This window comes from Tursiops truncatus, unplaced genomic scaffold, assembly GCF_011762595.2.
Source record: "Tursiops truncatus isolate mTurTru1 unplaced genomic scaffold, mTurTru1.mat.Y mat_scaffold_69_arrow_ctg1, whole genome shotgun sequence".
Classification (NCBI taxonomy): domain Eukaryota; kingdom Metazoa; phylum Chordata; class Mammalia; order Artiodactyla; family Delphinidae; genus Tursiops; species Tursiops truncatus.
In genome coordinates, this window is record NW_022983381.1 from 155,688 (window position 1) to 182,253 (window position 26,566).

The 26,566-nt window shown below is 43.7% G+C and overlaps 1 long non-coding RNA gene across 1 annotated transcript in view; it reads left to right on the top strand.

Moving 5' to 3' along the window:
* Window positions 1-1,767: 1,767 nt before the first annotated feature.
* The window catches only part of LOC141277783 (uncharacterized), a 41,727-nt gene continuing 16,928 nt past the window's right edge, over window positions 1,768-26,566 (top strand). Inside the window, exons 1-2 of the long non-coding RNA XR_012329614.1 lie at window positions 1,768-1,856; window positions 3,355-3,436. This is a non-coding gene — a long non-coding RNA (uncharacterized lncRNA). The remainder of the gene's footprint in view (window positions 1,857-3,354; window positions 3,437-26,566) is intronic.

Consider the following 26,566-nt stretch of genomic DNA (forward strand, 5'->3'; position numbering starts at 1 on the left):
AACTTTATCTGTGCTCATTTCAATCTCTGGTTTTATGCAGCACCCCAACTCACCTTTCCCCTTAAGCAAGCATAAGTTGGTTTTCTAAATTTGAGACCCTGTTCTGTTCTGTAATTCAGTTCCTGTGTAGCCAAGTTTACATTCCGTGTATTACTGATATCTTATGATGTTTCTTTTTCTGTGTGACTTATTTCAGTTAGAATCATCATACCTGAATCCACTCATTGTGCTGCTAAGGGCCTGATGACATAGATTTCATTGCTGAGTGATATTGCTTTGTAAGTAAATACCACAACTTCTTTATCCATTTTTCACTTTCTGCGATGTTGAACTTGTACTGTAAACGAGGTTCTTGTAAACAGAGGCGTCCCAAACTTTGGGGTGGCTGTGTCTTTTTGATTTTAATTTCCCTAAGCTATAGGACCATAAGTGGAAGTGCCCTAGGCTCTGTTGCTTTGTTTTTTAGATGTTTCAGGAAACACCATACACTTCTCCGGAGTGTCTGTTGGCAATTTACATCCCGCCCATCAGCATAACAAGGCTCCCAGTTCTCCATGGCCTGTCCTGCCTTTCTGGATTTTACACTTTTTTCAGATGGCCCTTTTGACCGGGGGGAAGTGAGACTTCATTGTAGTGCAGATTTCCTTTGCAAGTTTGCTTGGTTGGCCAAAAAGGGCGTATGCGTTTTTTCCTGAATATATTCAGGAAAAAACGCATACGCCCTTTTTGGCCAAGTGCATCATTGTGGACGTTCTGCCTCTTTTCCTATGCTTTCAATGCAATTCCAGTCTACCTCCTGAAATCGGTTTCCTGCAATTCTGCCCCGCTTTCAAGTCCTCTTGGCAGCCTTACTTCAGTCTATTTTTGGACGATAGCTGTCATTTATAACTCTGCAGGTTTGTGAATTACAGTGCCCCTGAGCTCCTTTCTTCAACTCGCTTTCTTGTGAGCTGGCCGCAACACCGCAGGATGGCTTCAGGCCCTAATCTGGTTCCGGCACGGCACGCTGAGCCTTTGGTTAATTCCTCTTCCTGGTGGGAAATGAGAGTTAAATTTGCCCGTCCAGACACCTCCAGCTAGTCTCTCATTGGTTCTCGCTATTCCTGTTCATCTTCCGCAGAAATTGCAAACTGGGCCAAACAGGAGGTTAAAGGGCTGACTCTCCAAGTGGGGAGAGTGTTAGTAAAGCGTCTGGAATGTTGCACCCGAGTACCAGGGGAGGAAAACTGAGACATATTTGAACACGTCTCCCGATCACATGGTTGATCATACTCTGGGTTCCACATGCATGTTTTAGCTGAAGGAAGAATACCTTAAACCTGGGAGTTGAAACCCGTGGAATGGGTACCATGCAATATGACTTCAAAGGGTCTTCATTTGCTCACCGAACCTCTCCAATCCTATCACTGCTGCGTTTATGCCCCTGTACACATGCTTGATTCTCTTTCGGAGACATAGCAATCCATAGGTTTTAAGATACTTACTAGTCAGGTACATTCTTAGGCGTTTAATATGCGGTGTTGAGTCCATTTCGTTGAGCAAGGAGTAGCTCTTGTCTATTCCATATTTGGCTTAAGGAACTTTATCTGTGCTCATTTCAATCTCTGGTTTTATGCAGCACCCCAACTCACCTTTACCCTTAAGCAAGCATAAGTTGGTTTTCTAAATTTGAGACCCTGTTCTGTTCTGTAATTCAGTTCCTGTGTAGCCAAGTTTACATTCCGTGTATTACTGATATCTTATGATGTTTCTTTTTCTGTGTGACTTATTTCAGTTAGAATCATCATACCTGAATCCACTCATTGTGCTGCTAAGGGCCTGATGACACAGATTTCATTGCTGAGTGATATTGCTTTGTAAGTAAATACCACAACTTCTTTATCCATTTTTCACTTTCTGCGATGTTGAACTTGTACTGTAAACGAGGTTCTTGTAAACAGAGCCGTTCCAAACTTTGGGGTGGCTGTGTCTTTTTGATTTTAATTTCCCTAAGCTATAGGACCATAAGTGGAAGTGCCCTAGGCTCTGTTGCTTTGTTTTTTAGATGTTTCAGGAAACACCATACACTTCTCCCGAGTGTCTGTTGGCAATTTACATCCCGCCCATCAGCATAACAAGGCTCCCAGTTCTCCATGGCCTGTCCTGCCTTTCTGGATTTTACACTTTTTTCAGATGGCCCTTTTGACCGGGGGGAAGTGAGACTTCATTGTAGTGCAGATTTCCTTTGCAAGCTTGCTTGGTTGGCCAAAAAGGGCGTATGCGTTTTTTCCTGAATATATTCAGGAAAAAACGCATACGCCCTTTTTGGCCAAGTGCATCATTGTGGACGTTCTGCCTCTTTTCCTATGCTTTCAATGCAATTCCAGTCTACCTCCTGAAATCGGTTTCCTGCAATTCTGCCCCGCTTTCAAGTCCTCTTGGCAGCCTTACTTCAGTCTATTTTTGGACGATAGCTGTCATTTATAACTCTGCAGGTTTGTGAATTACAGTGCCCCTGAGCTCCTTTCTTCAACTCGCTTTCTTGTGAGCTGGCCGCAACACCGCAGGATGGCTTCAGGCCCTAATCTGGTTCCGGCACGGCACGCTGAGCCTTTGGTTATTTCCTCTTCCTGGTGGGAAATGAGAGTTAAATTTGCCCGTCCAGACACCTCCAGCTAGTCTCTCATTGGTTCTCGCTATTCCTGTTCATCTTCCGCAGAAATTGCAAACTGGGCCAAACAGGAGGTTAAAGGGACTGACTCTCCAAGTGGGGAGAGTGTTAGTAAAGCGTCTGGAATGTTGCACCCGAGTACCAGGGGAGGAAAACTGAGACATATTTGAACACGTCTCCCGATCACATGGTTGATCATACTCTGGGTTCCACATGCATGTTTTAGCTGAAGGAAGAATACCTTAAACCTGGGTAGTTGAAACCCGTGGAATGGGTACCATGCAATATGACTTCAAAGGGTCTTCATTTGCTCACCGAACCTCTCCAATCCTATCACTGCTGCGTTTATGCCCCTGTACACATGCTTGATTCTCTTTCGGAGACATAGCAATCCATAGGTTTTAAGATACTTACTAGTCAGGTACATTCTTAGGCGTTTAATATGCGGTGTTGAGTCCATTTCGTTGAGCAAGGAGTAGCTCTTGTCTATTCCATATTTGGCTTAAGGAACTTTATCTGTGCTCATTTCAATCTCTGGTTTTATGCAGCACCCCAACTCACCTTTCCCCTTAAGCAAGCATAAGTTGGTTTTCTAAATTTGAGACCCTGTTCTGTTCTGTAATTCAGTTCCTGTGTAGCCAAGTTTACATTCCGTGTATTACTGATATCTTATGATGTTTCTTTTTCTGTGTGACTTATTTCAGTTAGAATCATCATACCTGAATCCACTCATTGTGCTGCTAAGGGCCTGATGACACAGATTTCATTGCTGAGTGATATTGCTTTGTAAGTAAATACCACAACTTCTTTATCCATTTTTCACTTTCTGCGATGTTGAACTTGTACTGTAAACGAGGTTCTTGTAAACAGAGCCGTTCCAAACTTTGGGGTGGCTGTGTCTTTTTGATTTTAATTTCCCTAAGCTATAGGACCATAAGTGGAAGTGCCCTAGGCTCTGTTGCTTTGTTTTTTAGATGTTTCAGGAAACACCATACACTTCTCCCGAGTGTCTGTTGGCAATTTACATCCCGCCCATCAGCATAACAAGGCTCCCAGTTCTCCATGGCCTGTCCTGCCTTTCTGGATTTTACACTTTTTTCAGATGGCCCTTTTGACCGGGGGGAAGTGAGACTTCATTGTAGTGCAGATTTCCTTTGCAAGCTTGCTTGGTTGGCCAAAAAGGGCGTATGCGTTTTTTCCTGAATATATTCAGGAAAAAACGCATACGCCCTTTTTGGCCAAGTGCATCATTGTGGACGTTCTGCCTCTTTTCCTATGCTTTCAATGCAATTCCAGTCTACCTCCTGAAATCGGTTTCCTGCAATTCTGCCCCGCTTTCAAGTCCTCTTGGCAGCCTTACTTCAGTCTATTTTTGGACGATAGCTGTCATTTATAACTCTGCAGGTTTGTGAATTACAGTGCCCCTGAGCTCCTTTCTTCAACTTGCTTTCTTGTGAGCTGGCCGCAACACCGCAGGATGGCTTCAGGCCCTAATCTGGTTCCGGCACGGCACGCTGAGCCTTTGGTTATTTCCTCTTCCTGGTGGGAAATGAGAGTTAAATTTGCCCGTCCAGACACCTCCAGCTAGTCTCTCATTGGTTCTCGCTATTCCTGTTCATCTTCCGCAGAAATTGCAAACTGGGCCAAACAGGAGGTTAAAGGGACTGACTCTCCAAGTGGGGAGAGTGTTAGTAAAGCGTCTGGAATGTTGCACCCGAGTACCAGGGGAGGAAAACTGAGACATATTTGAACACGTCTCCCGATCACATGGTTGATCATACTCTGGGTTCCACATGCATGTTTTAGCTGAAGGAAGAATACCTTAAACCTGGGTAGTTGAAACCCGTGGAATGGGTACCATGCAATATGACTTCAAAGGGTCTTCATTTGCTCACCGAACCTCTCCAATCCTATCACTGCTGCGTTTATGCCCCTGTACACATGCTTGATTCTCTTTCGGAGACATAGCAATCCATAGGTTTTAAGATACTTACTAGTCAGGTACATTCTTAGGCGTTTAATATGCGGTGTTGAGTCCATTTCGTTGAGCAAGGAGTAGCTCTTGTCTATTCCATATTTGGCTTAAGGAACTTTATCTGTGCTCATTTCAATCTCTGGTTTTATGCAGCACCCCAACTCACCTTTCCCCTTAAGCAAGCATAAGTTGGTTTTCTAAATTTGAGACCCTGTTCTGTTCTGTAATTCAGTTCCTGTGTAGCCAAGTTTACATTCCGTGTATTACTGATATCTTATGATGTTTCTTTTTCTGTGTGACTTATTTCAGTTAGAATCATCATACCTGAATCCACTCATTGTGCTGCTAAGGGCCTGATGACATAGATTTCATTGCTGAGTGATATTGCTTTGTAAGTAAATACCACAACTTCTTTATCCATTTTTCACTTTCTGCGATGTTGAACTTGTACTGTAAACGAGGTTCTTGTAAACAGAGCGTCCCAAACTTTGGGGTGGCTGTGTCTTTTTGATTTTAATTTCCCTAAGCTATAGGACCATAAGTGGAAGTGCCCTAGGCTCTGTTGCTTTGTTTTTTAGATGTTTCAGGAAACACCATACACTTCTCCCGAGTGTCTGTTGGCAATTTACATCCCGCCCATCAGCATAACAAGGCTCCCAGTTCTCCATGGCCTGTCCTGCCTTTCTGGATTTTACACTTTTTTCAGATGGCCCTTTTGACCGGGGGGACGTGAGACTTCATTGTAGTGCAGATTTCCTTTGCAAGCTTGCTTGGTTGGCCAAAAAGGGCGTATGCGTTTTTTCCTGAATATATTCAGGAAAAAACGCATACGCCCTTTTTGGCCAAGTGCATCATTGTGGACGTTCTGCCTCTTTTCCTATGCTTTCAATGCAATTCCAGTCTACCTCCTGAAATCGGTTTCCTGCAATTCTGCCCCGCTTTCAAGTCCTCTTGGCAGCCTTACTTCAGTCTATTTTTGGACGATAGCTGTCATTTATAACTCTGCAGGTTTGTGAATTACAGTGCCCCTGAGCTCCTTTCTTCAACTCGCTTTCTTGTGAGCTGGCCGCAACACCGCAGGATGGCTTCAGGCCCTAATCTGGTTCCGGCACGGCACGCTGAGCCTTTGGTTATTTCCTCTTCCTGGTGGGAAATGAGAGTTAAATTTGCCCGTCCAGACACCTCCAGCTAGTCTCTCATTGGTTCTCGCTATTCCTGTTCATCTTCCGCAGAAATTGCAAACTGGGCCAAACAGGAGGTTAAAGGCGCTGACTCTCCAAGTGGGGAGAGTGTTAGTAAAGCGTCTGGAATGTTGCACCCGAGTACCAGGGGAGGAAAACTGAGACATATTTGAACACGTCTCCCGATCACATGGTTGATCATACTCTGGGTTCCACATGCATGTTTTAGCTGAAGGAAGAATACCTTAAACCTGGGAGTTGAAACCCGTGGAATGGGTACCATGCAATATGACTTCAAAGGGTCTTCATTTGCTCACCGAACCTCTCCAATCCTATCACTGCTGCGTTTATGCCCCTGTACACATGCTTGATTCTCTTTCGGAGACATAGCAATCCATAGGTTTTAAGATACTTACTAGTCAGGTACATTCTTAGGCGTTTAATATGCGGTGTTGAGTCCATTTCGTTGAGCAAGGAGTAGCTCTTGTCTATTCCATATTTGGCTTAAGGAACTTTATCTGTGCTCATTTCAATCTCTGGTTTTATGCAGCACCCCAACTCACCTTTCCCCTTAAGCAAGCATAAGTTGGTTTTCTAAATTTGAGACCCTGTTCTGTTCTGTAATTCAGTTCCTGTGTAGCCAAGTTTACATTCCGTGTATTACTGATATCTTATGATGTTTCTTTTTCTGTGTGACTTATTTCAGTTAGAATCATCATACCTGAATCCACTCATTGTGCTGCTAAGGGCCTGATGACATAGATTTCATTGCTGAGTGATATTGCTTTGTAAGTAAATACCACAACTTCTTTATCCATTTTTCACTTTCTGCGATGTTGAACTTGTACTGTAAACGAGGTTCTTGTAAACAGAGCGTCCCAAACTTTGGGGTGGCTGTGTCTTTTTGATTTTAATTTCCCTAAGCTATAGGACCATAAGTGGAAGTGCCCTAGGCTCTGTTGCTTTGTTTTTTAGATGTTTCAGGAAACACCATACACTTCTCCCGAGTGTCTGTTGGCAATTTACATCCCGCCCATCAGCATAACAAGGCTCCCAGTTCTCCATGGCCTGTCCTGCCTTTCTGGATTTTACACTTTTTTCAGATGGCCCTTTTGACCGGGGGGAAGTGAGACTTCATTGTAGTGCAGATTTCCTTTGCAAGCTTGCTTGGTTGGCCAAAAAGGGCGTATGCGTTTTTTCCTGAATATATTCAGGAAAAAACGCATACGCCCTTTTTGGCCAAGTGCATCATTGTGGACGTTCTGCCTCTTTTCCTATGCTTTCAATGCAATTCCAGTCTACCTCCTGAAATCGGTTTCCTGCAATTCTGCCCCGCTTTCAAGTCCTCTTGGCAGCCTTACTTCAGTCTATTTTTGGACGATAGCTGTCATTTATAACTCTGCAGGTTTGTGAATTACAGTGCCCCTGAGCTCCTTTCTTCAACTCGCTTTCTTGTGAGCTGGCCGCAACACCGCAGGATGGCTTCAGGCCCTAATCTGGTTCCGGCACGGCACGCTGAGCCTTTGGTTAATTCCTCTTCCTGGTGGGAAATGAGAGTTAAATTTGCCCGTCCAGACACCTCCAGCTAGTCTCTCATTGGTTCTCGCTATTCCTGTTCATCTTCCGCAGAAATTGCAAACTGGGCCAAACAGGAGGTTAAAGGGCTGACTCTCCAAGTGGGGAGAGTGTTAGTAAAGCGTCTGGAATGTTGCACCCGAGTACCAGGGGAGGAAAACTGAGACATATTTGAACACGTCTCCCGATCACATGGTTGATCATACTCTGGGTTCCACATGCATGTTTTAGCTGAAGGAAGAATACCTTAAACCTGGGTAGTTGAAACCCGTGGAATGGGTACCATGCAATATGACTTCAAAGGGTCTTCATTTGCTCACCGAACCTCTCCAATCCTATCACTGCTGCGTTTATGCCCCTGTACACATGCTTGATTCTCTTTCGGAGACATAGCAATCCATAGGTTTTAAGATACTTACTAGTCAGGTACATTCTTAGGCGTTTAATATGCGGTGTTGAGTCCATTTCGTTGAGCAAGGAGTAGCTCTTGTCTATTCCATATTTGGCTTAAGGAACTTTATCTGTGCTCATTTCAATCTCTGGTTTTATGCAGCACCCCAACTCACCTTTCCCCTTAAGCAAGCATAAGTTGGTTTTCTAAATTTGAGACCCTGTTCTGTTCTGTAATTCAGTTCCTGTGTAGCCAAGTTTACATTCCGTGTATTACTGATATCTTATGATGTTTCTTTTTCTGTGTGACTTATTTCAGTTAGAATCATCATACCTGAATCCACTCATTGTGCTGCTAAGGGCCTGATGACATAGATTTCATTGCTGAGTGATATTGCTTTGTAAGTAAATACCACAACTTCTTTATCCATTTTTCACTTTCTGCGATGTTGAACTTGTACTGTAAACGAGGTTCTTGTAAACAGAGGCGTCCCAAACTTTGGGGTGGCTGTGTCTTTTTGATTTTAATTTCCCTAAGCTATAGGACCATAAGTGGAAGTGCCCTAGGCTCTGTTGCTTTGTTTTTTAGATGTTTCAGGAAACACCATACACTTCTCCCGAGTGTCTGTTGGCAATTTACATCCCGCCCATCAGCATAACAAGGCTCCCAGTTCTACATGGCCTGTCCTGCCTTTCTGGATTTTACACTTTTTTCAGATGGCCCTTTTGACCGGGGGGAAGTGAGACTTCATTGTAGTGCAGATTTCCTTTGCAAGCTTGCTTGGTTGGCCAAAAAGGGCGTATGCGTTTTTTCCTGAATATATTCAGGAAAAAACGCATACGCCCTTTTTGGCCAAGTGCATCATTGTGGACGTTCTGCCTCTTTTCCTATGCTTTCAATGCAATTCCAGTCTACCTCCTGAAATCGGTTTCCTGCAATTCTGCCCCGCTTTCAAGTCCTCTTGGCAGCCTTACTTCAGTATATTTTTGGACGATAGCTGTCATTTATAACTCTGCAGGTTTGTGAATTACAGTGCCCCTGAGCTCCTTTCTTCAACTCGCTTTCTTGTGAGCTGGCCGCAACACCGCAGGATGGCTTCAGGCCCTAATCTGGTTCCGGCACGGCACGCTGAGCCTTTGGTTAATTCCTCTTCCTGGTGGGAAATGAGAGTTAAATTTGCCCGTCCAGACACCTCCAGCTAGTCTCTCATTGGTTCTCGCTATTCCTGTTCATCTTCCGCAGAAATTGCAAACTGGGCCAAACAGGAGGTTAAAGGGCTGACTCTCCAAGTGGGGAGAGTGTTAGTAAAGCGTCTGGAATGTTGCACCCGAGTACCAGGGGAGGAAAACTGAGACATATTTGAACACGTCTCCCGATCACATGGTTGATCATACTCTGGGTTCCACATGCATGTTTTAGCTGAAGGAAGAATACCTTAAACCTGGGAGTTGAAACCCGTGGAATGGGTACCATGCAATATGACTTCAAAGGGTCTTCATTTGCTCACCGAACCTCTCCAATCCTATCACTGCTGCGTTTATGCCCCTGTACACATGCTTGATTCTCTTTCGGAGACATAGCAATCCATAGGTTTTAAGATACTTACTAGTCAGGTACATTCTTAGGCGTTTAATATGCGGTGTTGAGTCCATTTCGTTGAGCAAGGAGTAGCTCTTGTCTATTCCATATTTGGCTTAAGGAACTTTATCTGTGCTCATTTCAATCTCTGGTTTTATGCAGCACCCCAACTCACCTTTCCCCTTAAGCAAGCATAAGTTGGTTTTCTAAATTTGAGACCCTGTTCTGTTCTGTAATTCAGTTCCTGTGTAGCCAAGTTTACATTCCGTGTATTACTGATATCTTATGATGTTTCTTTTTCTGTGTGACTTATTTCAGTTAGAATCATCATACCTGAATCCACTCATTGTGCTGCTAAGGGCCTGATGACATAGATTTCATTGCTGAGTGATATTGCTTTGTAAGTAAATACCACAACTTCTTTATCCATTTTTCACTTTCTGCGATGTTGAACTTGTACTGTAAACGAGGTTCTTGTAAACAGAGCGTCCCAAACTTTGGGGTGGCTGTGTCTTTTTGATTTTAATTTCCCTAAGCTATAGGACCATAAGTGGAAGTGCCCTAGGCTCTGTTGCTTTGTTTTTTAGATGTTTCAGGAAACACCATACACTTCTCCCGAGTGTCTGTTGGCAATTTACATCCCGCCCATCAGCATAACAAGGCTCCCAGTTCTCCATGGCCTGTCCTGCCTTTCTGGATTTTACACTTTTTTCAGATGGCCCTTTTGACCGTGGGAAGTGAGACTTCATTGTAGTGCAGATTTCCTTTGCAAGCTTGCTTGGTTGGCCAAAAAGGGCGTATGCGTTTTTTCCTGAATATATTCAGGAAAAAACGCATACGCCCTTTTTGGCCAAGTGCATCATTGTGGACGTTCTGCCTCTTTTCCTATGCTTTCAATGCAATTCCAGTCTACCTCCTGAAATCGGTTTCCTGCAATTCTGCCCCGCTTTCAAGTCCTCTTGGCAGCCTTACTTCAGTCTATTTTTGGACGATAGCTGTCATTTATAACTCTGCAGGTTTGTGAATTACAGTGCCCCTGAGCTCCTTTCTTCAACTCGCTTTCTTGTGAGCTGGCCGCAACACCGCAGGATGGCTTCAGGCCCTAATCTGGTTCCGGCACGGCACGCTGAGCCTTTGGTTATTTCCTCTTCCTGGTGGGAAATGAGAGTTAAATTTGCCCGTCCAGACACCTCCAGCTAGTCTCTCATTGGTTCTCGCTATTCCTGTTCATCTTCCGCAGAAATTGCAAACTGGGCCAAACAGGAGGTTAAAGGGCTGACTCTCCAAGTGGGGAGAGTGTTAGTAAAGCGTCTGGAATGTTGCACCCGAGTACCAGGGGAGGAAAACTGAGACATATTTGAACACGTCTCCCGATCACATGGTTGATCATACTCTGGGTTCCACATGCATGTTTTAGCTGAAGGAAGAATACCTTAAACCTGGGTAGTTGAAACCCGTGGAATGGGTACCATGCAATATGACTTCAAAGGGTCTTCATTTGCTCACCGAACCTCTCCAATCCTATCACTGCTGCGTTTATGCCCCTGTACACATGCTTGATTCTCTTTCGGAGACATAGCAATCCATAGGTTTTAAGATACTTACTAGTCAGGTACATTCTTAGGCGTTTAATATGGGGTGTTGAGTCCATTTCGTTGAGCAAGGAGTAGCTCTTGTCTATTCCATATTTGGCTTAAGGAACTTTATCTGTGCTCATTTCAATCTCTGGTTTTATGCAGCACCCCAACTCACCTTTCCCCTTAAGCAAGCATAAGTTGGTTTTCTAAATTTGAGACCCTGTTCTGTTCTGTAATTCAGTTCCTGTGTAGCCAAGTTTACATTCCGTGTATTACTGATATCTTATGATGTTTCTTTTTCTGTGTGACTTATTTCAGTTAGAATCATCATACCTGAATCCACTCATTGTGCTGCTAAGGGCCTGATGACATAGATTTCATTGCTGAGTGATATTGCTTTGTAAGTAAATACCACAACTTCTTTATCCATTTTTCACTTTCTGCGATGTTGAACTTGTACTGTAAACGAGGTTCTTGTAAACAGAGGCGTCCCAAACTTTGGGGTGGCTGTGTCTTTTTGATTTTAATTTCCCTAAGCTATAGGACCATAAGTGGAAGTGCCCTAGGCTCTGTTGCTTTGTTTTTTAGATGTTTCAGGAAACACCATACACTTCTCCCGAGTGTCTGTTGGCAATTTACATCCCGCCCATCAGCATAACAAGGCTCCCAGTTCTCCATGGCCTGTCCTGCCTTTCTGGATTTTACACTTTTTTCAGATGGCCCTTTTGACCGGGGGGAAGTGAGACTTCATTGTAGTGCAGATTTCCTTTGCAAGCTTGCTTGGTTGGCCAAAAAGGGCGTATGCGTTTTTTCCTGAATATATTCAGGAAAAAACGCATACGCCCTTTTTGGCCAAGTGCATCATTGTGGACGTTCTGCCTCTTTTCCTATGCTTTCAATGCAATTCCAGTCTACCTCCTGAAATCGGTTTCCTGCAATTCTGCCCCGCTTTCAAGTCCTCTTGGCAGCCTTACTTCAGTCTATTTTTGGACGATAGCTGTCATTTATAACTCTGCAGGTTTGTGAATTACAGTGCCCCTGAGCTCCTTTCTTCAACTCGCTTTCTTGTGACCTGGCCGCAACACCGCAGGATGGCTTCAGGCCCTAATCTGGTTCCGGCACGGCACGCTGAGCCTTTGGTTATTCCTCTTCCTGGTGGGAAATGAGAGTTAAATTTGCCCGTCCAGACACCTCCAGCTAGTCTCTCATTGGTTCTCGCTATTCCTGTTCATCTTCCGCAGAAATTGCAAACTGGGCCAAACAGGAGGTTAAAGGCGCTGACTCTCCAAGTGGGGAGAGTGTTAGTAAAGCGTCTGGAATGTTGCACCCGAGTACCAGGGGAGGAAAACTGAGACATATTTGAACACGTCTCCCGTTCACATGGTTGATCATACTCTGGGTTCCACATGCATGTTTTAGCTGAAGGAAGAATACCTTAAACCTGGGAGTTGAAACCCGTGGAATGGGTACCATGCAATATGACTTCAAAGGGTCTTCATTTGCTCACCGAACCTCTCCAATCCTATCACTGCTGCGTTTATGCCCCTGTACACATGCTTGATTCTCTTTCGGAGACATAGCAATCCATAGGTTTTAAGATACTTACTAGTCAGGTACATTCTTAGGCGTTTAATATGCGGTGTTGAGTCCATTTCGTTGAGCAAGGAGTAGCTCTTGTCTATTCCATATTTGGCTTAAGGAACTTTATCTGTGCTCATTTCAATCTCTGGTTTTATGCAGCACCCCAACTCACCTTTCCCCTTAAGCAAGCATAAGTTGGTTTTCTAAATTTGAGACCCTGTTCTGTTCTGTAATTCAGTTCCTGTGTAGCCAAGTTTACATTCCGTGTATTACTGATATCTTATGATGTTTCTTTTTCTGTGTGACTTATTTCAGTTAGAATCATCATACCTGAATCCACTCATTGTGCTGCTAAGGGCCTGATGACATAGATTTCATTGCTGAGTGATATTGCTTTGTAAGTAAATACCACAACTTCTTTATCCATTTTTCACTTTCTGCGATGTTGAACTTATACGGTAAACGAGGTTCTTGTAAACAGAGGCGTCCCAAACTTTGGGGTGGCTGTGTCTTTTTGATTTTAATTTCCCTAAGCTATAGGACCATAAGTGGAAGTGCCCTAGGCTCTGTTGCTTTGTTTTTTAGATGTTTCAGGAAACACCATACACTTCTCCCGAGTGTCTGTTGGCAATTTACATCCCGCCCATCAGCATAACAAGGCTCCCAGTTCTCCATGGCCTGTCCTGCCTTTCTGGATTTTACACTTTTTTCAGATGGCCCTTTTGACCGGGGGAAGTGAGACTTCATTGTAGTGCAGATTTCCTTTGCAAGCTTGCTTGGTTGGCCAAAAAGGGCGTATGCGTTTTTTCCTGAATATATTCAGGAAAAAACGCATACGCCCTTTTTGGCCAAGTGCATCATTGTGGACGTTCTGCCTCTTTTCCTATGCTTTCAATGCAATTCCAGTCTACCTCCTGAAATCGGTTTCCTGCAATTCTGCCCCGCTTTCAAGTCCTCTTGGCAGCCTTACTTCAGTCTATTTTTGGACGATAGCTGTCATTTATAACTCTGCAGGTTTGTGAATTACAGTGCCCCTGAGCTCCTTTCTTCAACTCGCTTTCTTTTGAGCTGGCCGCAACACCGCAGGATGGCTTCAGGCCCTAATCTGGTTCCGGCACGGCACGCTGAGCCTTTGGTTAATTCCTCTTCCTGGTGGGAAATGAGAGTTAAATTTGCCCGTCCAGACACCTCCAGCTAGTCTCTCATTGGTTCTCGCTATTCCTGTTCATCTTCCGCAGAAATTGCAAACTGGGCCAAACAGGAGGTTAAAGGCTGACTCTCCAAGTGGGGAGAGTGTTAGTAAAGCGTCTGGAATGTTGCACCCGAGTACCAGGGGAGGAAAACTGAGACATATTTGAACACGTCTCCCGATCACATGGTTGATCATACTCTGGGTTCCACATGCATGTTTTAGCTGAAGGAAGAATACCTTAAACCTGGGAGTTGAAACCCGTGGAATGGGTACCATGCAATATGACTTCAAAGGGTCTTCATTTGCTCACCGAACCTCTCCAATCCTATCACTGCTGCGTTTATGCCCCTGTACACATGCTTGATTCTCTTTCGGAGACATAGCAATCCATAGGTTTTAAGATACTTACTAGTCAGGTACATTCTTAGGCGTTTAATATGCGGTGTTGAGTCCATTTCGTTGAGCAAGGAGTAGCTCTTGTCTATTCCATATTTGGCTTAAGGAACTTTATCTGTGCTCATTTCAATCTCTGGTTTTATGCAGCACCCCAACTCACCTTTCCCCTTAAGCAAGCATAAGTTGGTTTTCTAAATTTGAGACCCTGTTCTGTTCTGTAATTCAGTTCCTGTGTAGCCAAGTTTACATTCCGTGTATTACTGATATCTTATGATGTTTCTTTTTCTGTGTGACTTATTTCAGTTAGAATCATCATACCTGAATCCACTCATTGTGCTGCTAAGGGCCTGATGACATAGATTTCATTGCTGAGTGATATTGCTTTGTAAGTAAATACCACAACTTCTTTATCCATTTTTCACTTTCTGCGATGTTGAACTTGTACTGTAAACGAGGTTCTTGTAAACAGAGGCGTCCCAAACTTTGGGGTGGCTGTGTCTTTTTGATTTTAATTTCCCTAAGCTATAGGACCATAAGTGGAAGTGCCCTAGGCTCTGTTGCTTTGTTTTTTAGATGTTTCAGGAAACACCATACACTTCTCCCGAGTGTCTGTTGGCAATTTACATCCCGCCCATCAGCATAACAAGGCTCCCAGTTCTCCATGGCCTGTCCTGCCTTTCTGGATTTTACACTTTTTTCAGATGGCCCTTTTGACCGGGGGGAAGTGAGACTTCATTGTAGTGCAGATTTCCTTTGCAAGCTTGCTTGGTTGGCCAAAAAGGGCGTATGCGTTTTTTCCTGAATATATTCAGGAAAAAACGCATACGCCCTTTTTGGCCAAGTGCATCATTGTGGACGTTCTGCCTCTTTTCCTATGCTTTCAATGCAATTCCAGTCTACCTCCTGAAATCGGTTTCCTGCAATTCTGCCCCGCTTTCAAGTCCTCTTGGCAGCCTTACTTCAGTCTATTTTTGGACGATAGCTGTCATTTATAACTCTGCAGGTTTGTGAATTACAGTGCCCCTGAGCTCCTTTCTTCAACTCGCTTTCTTTTGAGCTGGCCGCAACACCGCAGGATGGCTTCAGGCCCTAATCTGGTTCCGGCACGGCACGCTGAGCCTTTGGTTATTTCCTCTTCCTGGTGGGAAATGAGAGTTAAATTTGCCCGTCCAGACACCTCCAGCTAGTCTCTCATTGGTTCTCGCTATTCCTGTTCATCTTCCGCAGAAATTGCAAACTGGGCCAAACAGGAGGTTAAAGGGCTGACTCTCCAAGTGGGGAGAGTGTTAGTAAAGCGTCTGGAATGTTGCACCCGAGTACCAGGGGAGGAAAACTGAGACATATTTGAACACGTCTCCCGATCACATGGTTGATCATACTCTGGGTTCCACATGCATGTTTTAGCTGAAGGAAGAATACCTTAAACCTGGAGTTGAAACCCGTGGAATGGGTACCATGCAATATGACTTCAAAGGGTCTTCATTTGCTCACCGAACCTCTCCAATCCTATCACTGCTGCGTTTATGCCCCTGTACACATGCTTGATTCTCTTTCAGAGACATAGCAATCCATAGGTTTTAAGATACTTACTAGTCAGGTACATTCTTAGGCGTTTAATATGCGGTGTTGAGTCCATTTCGTTGAGCAAGGAGTAGCTCTTGTCTATTCCATATTTGGCTTAAGGAACTTTATCTGTGCTCATTTCAATCTCTGGTTTTATGCAGCACCCCAACTCACCTTTCCCCTTAAGCAAGCATAAGTTGGTTTTCTAAATTTGAGACCCTGTTCTGTTCTGTAATTCAGTTCCTGTGTAGCCAAGTTTACATTCCGTGTATTACTGATATCTTATGATGTTTCTTTTTCTGTGTGACTTATTTCAGTTAGAATCATCATACCTGAATCCACTCATTGTGCTGCTAAGGGCCTGATGACATAGATTTCATTGCTGAGTGATATTGCTTTGTAAGTAAATACCACAACTTCTTTATCCATTTTTCACTTTCTGCGATGTTGAACTTGTACTGTAAACGAGGTTCTTGTAAACAGAGCCGTCCCAAACTTTGGGGTGGCTGTGTCTTTTTGATTTTAATTTCCCTAAGCTATAGGACCATAAGTGGAAGTGCCCTAGGCTCTGTTGCTTTGTTTTTTAGATGTTTCAGGAAACACCATACACTTCTCCCGAGTGTCTGTTGGCAATTTACATCCCGCCCATCAGCATAACAAGGCTCCCAGTTCTCCATGGCCTGTCCTGCCTTTCTGGATTTTACACTTTTTTCAGATGGCCCTTTTGACCGGGGGGAAGTGAGACTTCATTGTAGTGCAGATTTCCTTTGCAAGCTTGCTTGGTTGGCCAAAAAGGGCGTATGCGTTTTTTCCTGAATATATTCAGGAAAAAACGCATACGCCCTTTTTGGCCAAGTGCATCATTGTGGACGTTCTGCCTCTTTTCCTATGCTTTCAATGCAATTCCAGTCTACCTCCTGAAATCGGTTTCCTGCAATTCTGCCCCGCTTTCAAGTCCTCTTGGCAGCCTTACTTCAGTCTATTTTTGGACGATAGCTGTCATTTATAACTCTGCAGGTTTGTGAATTACAGTGCCCCTGAGCTCCTTTCTTCAACTCGCTTTCTTGTGAGCTGGCCGCAACACCGCAGGATGGCTTCAGGCCCTAATCTGGTTCCGGCACGGCACGCTGAGCCTTTGGTTAATTTCCTCTTCCTGGTGGGAAATGAGAGTTAAATTTGCCCGTCCAGACACCTCCAGCTAGTCTCTCATTGGTTCTCGCTATTCCTGTTCATCTTCCGCAGAAATTGCAAACTGGGCCAAACAGGAGGTTAAAGGCGCTGACTCTCCAAGTGGGGAGAGTGTTAGTAAAGCGTCTGGAATGTTGCACCCGAGTACCAGGGTACGAAAACTGAGACATATTTGAACACGTCTCCCGATCACATGGTTGATCATACTCTAGGTTCCACATGCATGTTTTAGCTGAAGGAAGAATACCTTAAACCTGGGTAGTTGAAACCCGTGGAATGGGTACCATGCAATATGACTTCAAAGGGTCTTCATTTGCTCACCGAACCTCTCCAATCCTATCACTGCTGCGTTTATGCCCCTGTACACATGCTTGATTCTCTTTCGGAGACATAGCAATCCATAGGTTTTAAGATACTTACTAGTCAGGTACATTCTTAGGCGTTTAATATGCGGTGTTGAGTCCATTTCGTTGAGCAAGGAGTAGCTCTTGTCTATTCCATATTTGGCTTAAGGAACTTTATCTGTGCTCATTTCAATCTCTGGTTTTATGCAGCACCCCAACTCACCTTTACCCTTAAGCAAGCATAAGTTGGTTTTCTAAATTTGAGACCCTGTTCTGTTCTGTAATTCAGTTCCTGTGTAGCCAAGTTTACATTCCGTGTATTACTGATATCTTATGATGTTTCTTTTTCTGTGTGACTTATTTCAGTTAGAATCATCATACCTGAATCCACTCATTGTGCTGCTAAGGGCCTGATGACATAGATTTCATTGCTGAGTGATATTGCTTTGTAAGTAAATACCACAACTTCTTTATCCATTTTTCACTTTCTGCGATGTTGAACTTGTACTGTAAACGAGGTTCTTGTAAACAGAGGCGTCCCAAACTTTGGGGTGGCTGTGTCTTTTTGATTTTAATTTCCCTAAGCTATAGGACCATAAGTGGCAGTGCCCTAGGCTCTGTTGCTTTGTTTTTTAGATGTTTCAGGAAACACCATACACTTCTCCCGAGTGTCTGTTGGCAATTTACATCCCGCCCATCAGCATAACAAGGCTCCCAGTTCTCCATGGCCTGTCCTGCCTTTCTGGATTTTACACTTTTTTCAGATGGCCCTTTTGACCGGGGGGAAGTGAGACTTCATTGTAGTGCAGATTTCCTTTGCAAGCTTGCTTGGTTGGCCAAAAAGGGCGTATGCGTTTTTTCCTGAATATATTCAGGAAAAAACGCATACGCCCTTTTTGGCCAAGTGCATCATTGTGGACGTTCTGCCTCTTTTCCTATGCTTTCAATGCAATTCCAGTCTACCTCCTGAAATCGGTTTCCTGCAATTCTGCCCCGCTTTCAAGTCCTCTTGGCAGCCTTACTTCAGTCTATTTTTGGACGATAGCTGTCATTTATAACTCTGCAGGTTTGTGAATTACAGTGCCCCTGAGCTCCTTTCTTCAACTCGCTTTCTTGTGAGCTGGCCGCAACACCGCAGGATGGCTTCAGGCCCTAATCTGGTTCCGGCACGGCACGCTGAGCCTTTGGTTAATTTCCTCTTCCTGGTGGGAAATGAGAGTTAAATTTGCCCGTCCAGACACCTCCAGCTAGTCTCTCATTGGTTCTCGCTATTCCTGTTCATCTTCCGCAGAAATTGCAAACTGGGCCAAACAGGAGGTTAAAGGGACTGACTCTCCAAGTGGGGAGAGTGTTAGTAAAGCGTCTGGAATGTTGCACCCGAGTACCAGGGGAGGAAAACTGAGACATATTTGAACACGTCTCCCGATCACATGGTTGATCATACTCTGGGTTCCACATGCATGTTTTAGCTGAAGGAAGAATACCTTAAACCTGGGTAGTTGAAACCCGTGGAATGGGTACCATGCAATATGACTTCAAAGGGTCTTCATTTGCTCACCGAACCTCTCCAATCCTATCACTGCTGCGTTTATGCCCCTGTACACATGCTTGATTCTCTTTCGGAGACATAGCAATCCATAGGTTTTAAGATACTTACTAGTCAGGTACATTCTTAGGCGTTTAATATGCGGTGTTGAGTCCATTTCGTTGAGCAAGGAGTAGCTCTTGTCTATTCCATATTTGGCTTAAGGAACTTTATCTGTGCTCATTTCAATCTCTGGTTTTATGCAGCACCCCAACTCACCTTTCCCCTTAAGCAAGCATAAGTTGGTTTTCTAAATTTGAGACCCTGTTCTGTTCTGTAATTCAGTTCCTGTGTAGCCAAGTTTACATTCCGTGTATTACTGATATCTTATGATGTTTCTTTTTCTGTGTGACTTATTTCAGTTAGAATCATCATACCTGAATCCACTCATTGTGCTGCTAAGGGCCTGATGACATAGATTTCATTGCTGAGTGATATTGCTTTGTAAGTAAATACCACAACTTCTTTATCCATTTTTCACTTTCTGCGATGTTGAACTTGTACTGTAAACGAGGTTCTTGTAAACAGAGGCCGTCCCAAACTTTGGGGTGGCTGTGTCTTTTTGATTTTAATTTCCCTAAGCTATAGGACCATAAGTGGAAGTGCCCTAGGCTCTGTTGCTTTGTTTTTTAGATGTTTCAGGAAACACCATACACTTCTCCCGAGTGTCTGTTGGCAATTTACATCCCGCCCATCAGCATAACAAGGCTCCCAGTTCTCCATGGCCTGTCCTGCCTTTCTGGATTTTACACTTTTTTCAGATGGCCCTTTTGACCGGGGGGAAGTGAGACTTCATTGTAGTGCAGATTTCCTTTGCAAGCTTGCTTGGTTGGCCAAAAAGGGCGTATGCGTTTTTTCCTGAATATATTCAGGAAAAAACGCATACGCCCTTTTTGGCCAAGTGCATCATTGTGGACGTTCTGCCTCTTTTCCTATGCTTTCAATGCAATTCCAGTCTACCTCCTGAAATCGGTTTCCTGCAATTCTGCCCCGCTTTCAAGTCCTCTTGGCAGCCTTACTTCAGTCTATTTTTGGACGATAGCTGTCATTTATAACTCTGCAGGTTTGTGAATTACAGTGCCCCTGAGCTCCTTTCTTCAACTCGCTTTCTTGTGAGCTGGCCGCAACACCGCAGGATGGCTTCAGGCCCTAATCTGGTTCCGGCACGGCACGCTGAGCCTTTGGTTATTTCCTCTTCCTGGTGGGAAATGAGAGTTAAATTTGCCCGTCCAGACACCTCCAGCTAGTCTCTCATTGGTTCTCGCTATTCCTGTTCATCTTCCGCAGAAATTGCAAACTGGGCCAAACAGGAGGTTAAATGGACTGACTCTCCAAGTGGGGAGAGTGTTAGTAAAGCGTCTGGAATGTTGCACCCGAGTACCAGGGGAGGAAAACTGAGACATATTTGAACACGTCTCCCGTTCACATGGTTGATCATACTCTGGGTTCCACATGCATGTTTTAGCTGAAGGAAGAATACCTTAAACCTGGAGAGTTGAGACCCGTGTAATGGGTACCATGCAATATGACTTCAAAGGGTCTTCATTTGCTCACCGAACCTCTCCAATCCTATCACTGCTGCGTTTATGCCCCTGTACACACTCTTGATTCTCTTTCGGAGACATAGCAATCCATAGGTTTTAAGATACTTACTAGTCAGGTACATTCTTAGGCGTTTAATATGGGGTGTTGAGTCCATTTCGTTGAGCAAGGAGTAGCTCTTGTCTATTCCATATTTGGCTTAAGGAACTTTATCTGTGCTCATTTCAATCTCTGGTTTTATGCAGCACCCCAACTCACCTTCCCCTTAAGCAAGCATAAGTTGGTTTTCTAAACTTGAGACACTGTTCTGTTTTGTAATTCAGTTCATGTGTAGCCAAGTTCACATTCTGTGTATTAGTGATACCTTATGATGTTTCTTTTCTGTGTGACTTATTTCAGTTCGAATCATCATACCTGAATCCACTCATTATGCTGCTACGGGCCTGATGACATAGATTTCATTGCTGAGTGATATTGCATTGTACGTAAGTACCACAAGTTCTTTATCCATTTTTCACTTTCTGCGATATTGAACTTGTACTGTAAACGAGGTTCTTGTAAACAGAGCCGTCCCAAACTTTGGGGTGGCTGTGTCTTTTTGATTTTAATTTCCCTAAGCTATAGGACCATAAGTGGAAGTGCCCTAGGCTCTGTTGCTTTGTTTTTTAGATGTTTCAGGAAACACCATACACTTCTCCAGAGTGGCTGTTGGCAATTTACATCCCGCCCATCAGCATAAGAAGGCTCCCAGTTCTCCATGGCCTGTCGTGCCTTTATGGATTTTACACTTTTTTCAGATGGCCCTTTTGACCAGGTGGAAGTGAGACTTCATTGTAGTGCAGATTTCCTTTGCAAGCTTGCTTGGTTGGCCAAAAAGTGCGTATGCGTTTTTTCCTGAATATATTCAGGAAAAAACGCATACGCCCTTTTTGGCCAAGTGCATCATTGTCGAGTTTCTGACTCTCTTCATATGCTTTCAATGCAATTCCAGTCTACCTCCTGAAATCGGTTTCCTGCAATTCTGCCTTGCTTCAATGCCTCTTCATAGCCTTACCTCAATATATTTTTAAAAAATAGTTGGCCTTTATAACTCTGCAGGTTTTTGAATTGCAGTGGCCTTAGCTCCATTTTTTAGCTCTTATTTTTGTGGTCTTGCCCCATAACCACAGGATTCCTTGAAGCCACTATTTTTCTTCTGGGGCACCTTGCTGTGCCTTTGGTTAATTCTTCTTACTGATGTGATATTAGAGTGACATGTGCCCATTGAAACCGCTACAGCTAGTTTCTCACTGGTTCCCCCTATTCCCATTCATCCTCTGCACTAACTGCAGACTGTGCGATACCAGAACTTAAAGGCATTGACTCCATGTGGGGATGTTGTTAGTAAAGCGGCTGGAATGTCGATCCGGAGCCCCAGGAGAGGAAAAATGAGGTGCGTTTTAGAAACCTTTCCCGATCATATGGTATACCAGTCGCTGGGTTTCCCAAGCATGGTTTAGCTGTAGGAAGATTCCCTTCAACCTGGAGTGTTGGGACCCTTGGAATGAGTAGCATGAAGTATTGCATTAAACTTTCGGCAGTTGCTCACCAAAGCTCACCAATCCTGTCAGCCCCAAGTGTCCAGCCTTATGTCTTATCCAGCTGTGGGTTTATATGTGGTCAATCCAGGTTGCATCACAGCCCCTGAGCGAATTTTGTAAGAATTTTTCTCTCTTTCATTGTTTCAGCGTTTTGTTTTTAAAATTTATTTCTATAATGGGGTTTAGCTCCTTTTCACTGCTGTGTTTGTGCCGCTCTGCACACACTTGATTCCCTTATGGAGATATATCAATACATGGGTTTTAAGATTCTTATTCCTCAGATATATTTCTCTGCGGTGTATAGGGTGTGTTGAGGGCCTGTTCATTGAGCAAGGTGTAGATCTTGTCTAATACCTATTTGGTTTATTGAACGGTATCTGTGCTAATTTCAAACTCTGGTTTTATGCATCACCCCACCTCTCCTTTCCCCTTAAGCTGACATAAGTGTGTTTTCTAAATGTGAGACACTGTTCTGTTCTGTAATTCATTTCTTGTGCAGCCATATTTACCCTCCCTCTATAAGTGATATCTTATGATATGTTTCTTTTTCTGTTTGACTTATTTCAAGTAGTATTATCGGACCTAAATCCACTCTTTATCCTTCTACTAGCCTTATTACATTGATTTCATGGTGAAGAGATATTCCATTGTACATAAGTACCACATCTTCTTTATCCATTGTTCTCTTTCCTGGGATATTTAAGGTGTACTGAAGTTGAGGTTCTTGTAAACAGAGTAGCCCTAAACTGTGGTGTGCTTGTGTCTTGTTGATTTTTAGACTTCCCTAGATATACTCCCATGATTGGAAGTGTCCTATGCTCTGTAGCTCTGTTTTTTAGATTGATTTAGGAACCACCATACACTTCTCCAGAGTGGCTCTCGGCAGTTCACACACTGCCCATCAGCGTATAAAGGCTCCCTGTTCTCCATGGCCTGTCCTGCATTTCTGGTTTTTACAAATTTTTTTAGGATGGCCCTTTTGACCGGTGGGAAGTGAGACTTCTTGTTGTGCACATTTGCATTGCTTGCTTGCTTCGTTGCCCATAAAGTGCGTATGCGTTTTTTTCCTGGATATAATCAGGAAAAAAACGCATACGCCCTTTTGGGCCAACTGCATCATTGTCGAAATTCTGCCGCTTTTCATGTGCGTTAAAGACGAGTCCAATCTATCTCTTGAAATCTGTTTCTTGCAATTCTGTCTTGCATTCAGATCCTCTTCTTTGCCTTACCTCAACATATTTTGGACGTTAGTTTTCATTTATAACTCTGCAGGTTTGTGAATTGCAGTGACCCTGAGCTCCATTTTTTAAGTTGCTCTTTTGTGAGCTGGCCTCAAACCCGCAGGATTGCTTCAGGCCCTATTTTGGCTCCGGCGAGGCAGGCTGAGCCTTTCTTTAATTCTTATTCTTAATGGGAAATTAGAGTGATATGTGCCCGTCCAAACCCCTACAACTCTTCTCTCATTGGTTCCCCCTCTTCCCGTTCATCCTCCTCACAATTTTGCAAAATGTGTGAAACAGAAGTTTAAATGTGCTGATTCTCCAAGTGGGGAGATTCTAAGTAGCGTGGCTGGAATGGTGAACAGGAGCACCAGGAGAGGATAAATGAGGTGCATTTTAGACACATCTCCCGATCACATGGTGTACAGTCCTCTGGGTTTTCCATGCATGTTTTAGCTGTAGGAAGATCCCTTGAACCTGCAGATTTGGGACCCATTGAATGGGTACCAGGTAGTATTACTTTAAGGGTGTGCATTTCCTCACCCAACCTCACATTTCTCTTAGCGCAAACAGTTTCCAGCCTTATGTCTCATCCTGCTGTGGGTCTAGATGTGTTCAATCCATGTTGCATCACCGTCCCTGAGGAAAAGTTGTAAGAGGTTTTCTCTGTCTCTCTGTCGTTTATTTTTTTCAATTTATTACTATATTGGTTACAGCTGATTTTCAAAGCTCTGTTTCTTGCTGCTGTACATCCACTTGATTCACGTACAGAGAGACATCAATAAATTCTTTTTCAGATTCTTACCAGTCGTATATATTCTTTTCCGGTGACTTGAGTGTGCTGAGTGCAGTTCTTTTAGCTACCGTGTAGGCCTTGTTGATTATCAGTTTGGTATTTGGAATGGTATCTTTGCTAATTTCAACCCTCCTGGATGATGCCTCACCCCTCCCCACCTTTTCCCGTTTAGCAGCCTTATGCGTGTTTTCTACATATTTTGACTATGTTTTGTTTTGTAATTTATTTCATGTGTAGCCATTTTGGATTCCACCTTTAAGTGATATCTTATGATATGTGTCTTTTTCTTTTTGAATTCTGTCACTTAGAATGATCATACGTAACTCCTCCGGAGTTGTTACAAACTGGCCATATTTCATTGATTTCCAGGCTGAATAATATTCCACTCTACCTAAGTACCACATCTCTATCCATTTTTTCCCTCCAGAGACATTTAAGTTATATCCTAGTCGAGGATCTTTTAAACAGAGAGGGGGTAAACATTGGGGTGCCTGTGTCCTCTCGATTTTTGTTTTTCCCAAGATATACGCCCATGAGTGCAAGTGCCCTATGCTCTGTAGCTCATTTTTTAGATGCTTTAGTAAACACAATACACTTCTCCAGAATGGCCGTTGGCAATATACATTTCCACTATAAGTCTCACAGGGCTCCCTCTTCTCGTTGCCCTGTCCTGCATTTCTGTTGTTTACGCTTTATGAGGATGGCTCTTCTGACTGATGCGAAGTGATATCTTTTTGTAGTATTGACTTCCAGTGCCCACCTGTTTGGTTGGCTAAAAAAGTGTATGCCCTTTTCTTGAATATATACAGAAAAGAACGCATACACCCTTTTTGGCCAACTGCAATGTTGGCAATGTTCAGCTCCTTTTCTTGTGCTTAATGGCGAGTCCTTTCTACCTCCTCAAATCCCTTTCCTGCCATTCTCCCTTGCTTACAAGTCCTTTTCTCTGACTTTCCTCAAGACATTTTTCAGTGATGGATATTTTCAACTCTGCAGTTTTGTGAATTTTACTGCCCCTGAGTTCCATTTGTTCAACTCGTGTTTATGGGAACAGGCCACAAAGCAGCGGGATTTCCTCAAGCCCTATACTGTTTCCATGGCAACCCTAGCCTTTGGTCAATTCGTCTTCCTGATTGGAAATTAGAGTGACATGTGCCTTGTCTGAACACCTAGGACTTGTCTCTCATTGTTCCTCATCCTTCCGCTTCATCCTCTGGACAAATTCCAAACTGTACGCAACAGGATGTTGACAGTGCTGACATCTCCAAGTGGGGAGACTGTTAGTAAAGACGCTGGAGGGGTGAACCCGAGCACCAGGAGATGAGGAGATGATATGCCTTTTCCAAACTCTTCCCGATCAGACGGTATACCATCCTCTGGGTGTGACAGACATGTTTTAGCAGTAGGAAGAGTCCCATTCATGTAAGGAGAACACCAGGTCTTTTTCAAAATCAGTGTCTCCCCGAAACCCAAACTGGGGAAGTTTTTAAGCTACGGCTACACATATGTTCATTAAGGGCCTTGGGAAGTAGGCAGAGTCCAAACTTTAGATGATTGAAGTCTTCAGGGTCAGAAGCACTCACCACCAGCTTCCCTTAGGCTACACTTTAACTGTCATTGATAGATGATGTCAATAAAAATATCTATTCTTTTTCAGATTATTTCCCCTTATAGGTTATTGCAAAATGTTGAGTGTAGTTCCCTGTGCTATACAGTAGTTCCTTGTTGATGATCTATTTTATACATAGCAGTGTGTATGTGTTCATTCCAAACTGTTAATTTATCCCTCCTCCCACCTTTCCCCTTTGGTAATAATAAATTATAAGATTTTATACTTCTCAGAAATGGGGGAGCTGAAAGAGAGGTATCATTTTCAATGGAAAAGCATTTAAAACAAGATTGAAGGTTTAACCAAGATTATTAGCTGTACATCCTTGGAAAGAAATCACTTCGTTTCTCTAATATTGACCTGACAAATAAGACAAACCTTTTCACTGAACTTGCTTATAAAAAGTGATGGAAATATCAAATGGAAGTGTTAAAAACATCTTATTTTACCCGAGCCTTATACACTGTTCTATGTTAACTACAGTTTGGCTCACACATCTGTTCATTGAGGTTACAATAGTCTCAATTTCTGTTACTGATCCTCCAGAGTGGACCCCAACAAGTGTCCCCCTGCCCAGTGTCATTGGGGCCAACAGATCGAGACTGAGTTTGGTTCACAAGCAAAGGAAACTTTATATTTTGATCAGAGAATGGAGAGGTGAGAGCATGCACTACCCCGTGGGCTGTGGGCTGGGCTGCTGTGTAGAGATCCTGTCAGAGTCAGTGGGAGGGAGGGAGGCGGCGGAGCTCTCGAGGGCCGGGTTGGCTGTAGCTCAGGCTCTATATCGTGGAGTCTGCACTGGGCCCCAGGAGCTGAGGTGTCGACCCAGCCATTCTGCACTAGGAAATCTGGTCTGAAGTGCCGGGTGTGGAACCTCTGCATGCGGGACCCTAGGAGCACGTGAAATTAGACAAAGCACAAAGGATAAAAAAGGTTAGACTTGACTTTATTGCCCAGATTCTATTTTTATCTCCCAGGGATTTTTAATGGGCTTTGCTGGGGACAAACCCCTCCTCTGCCTTTTGTCCCGTTCCTCATTCTTG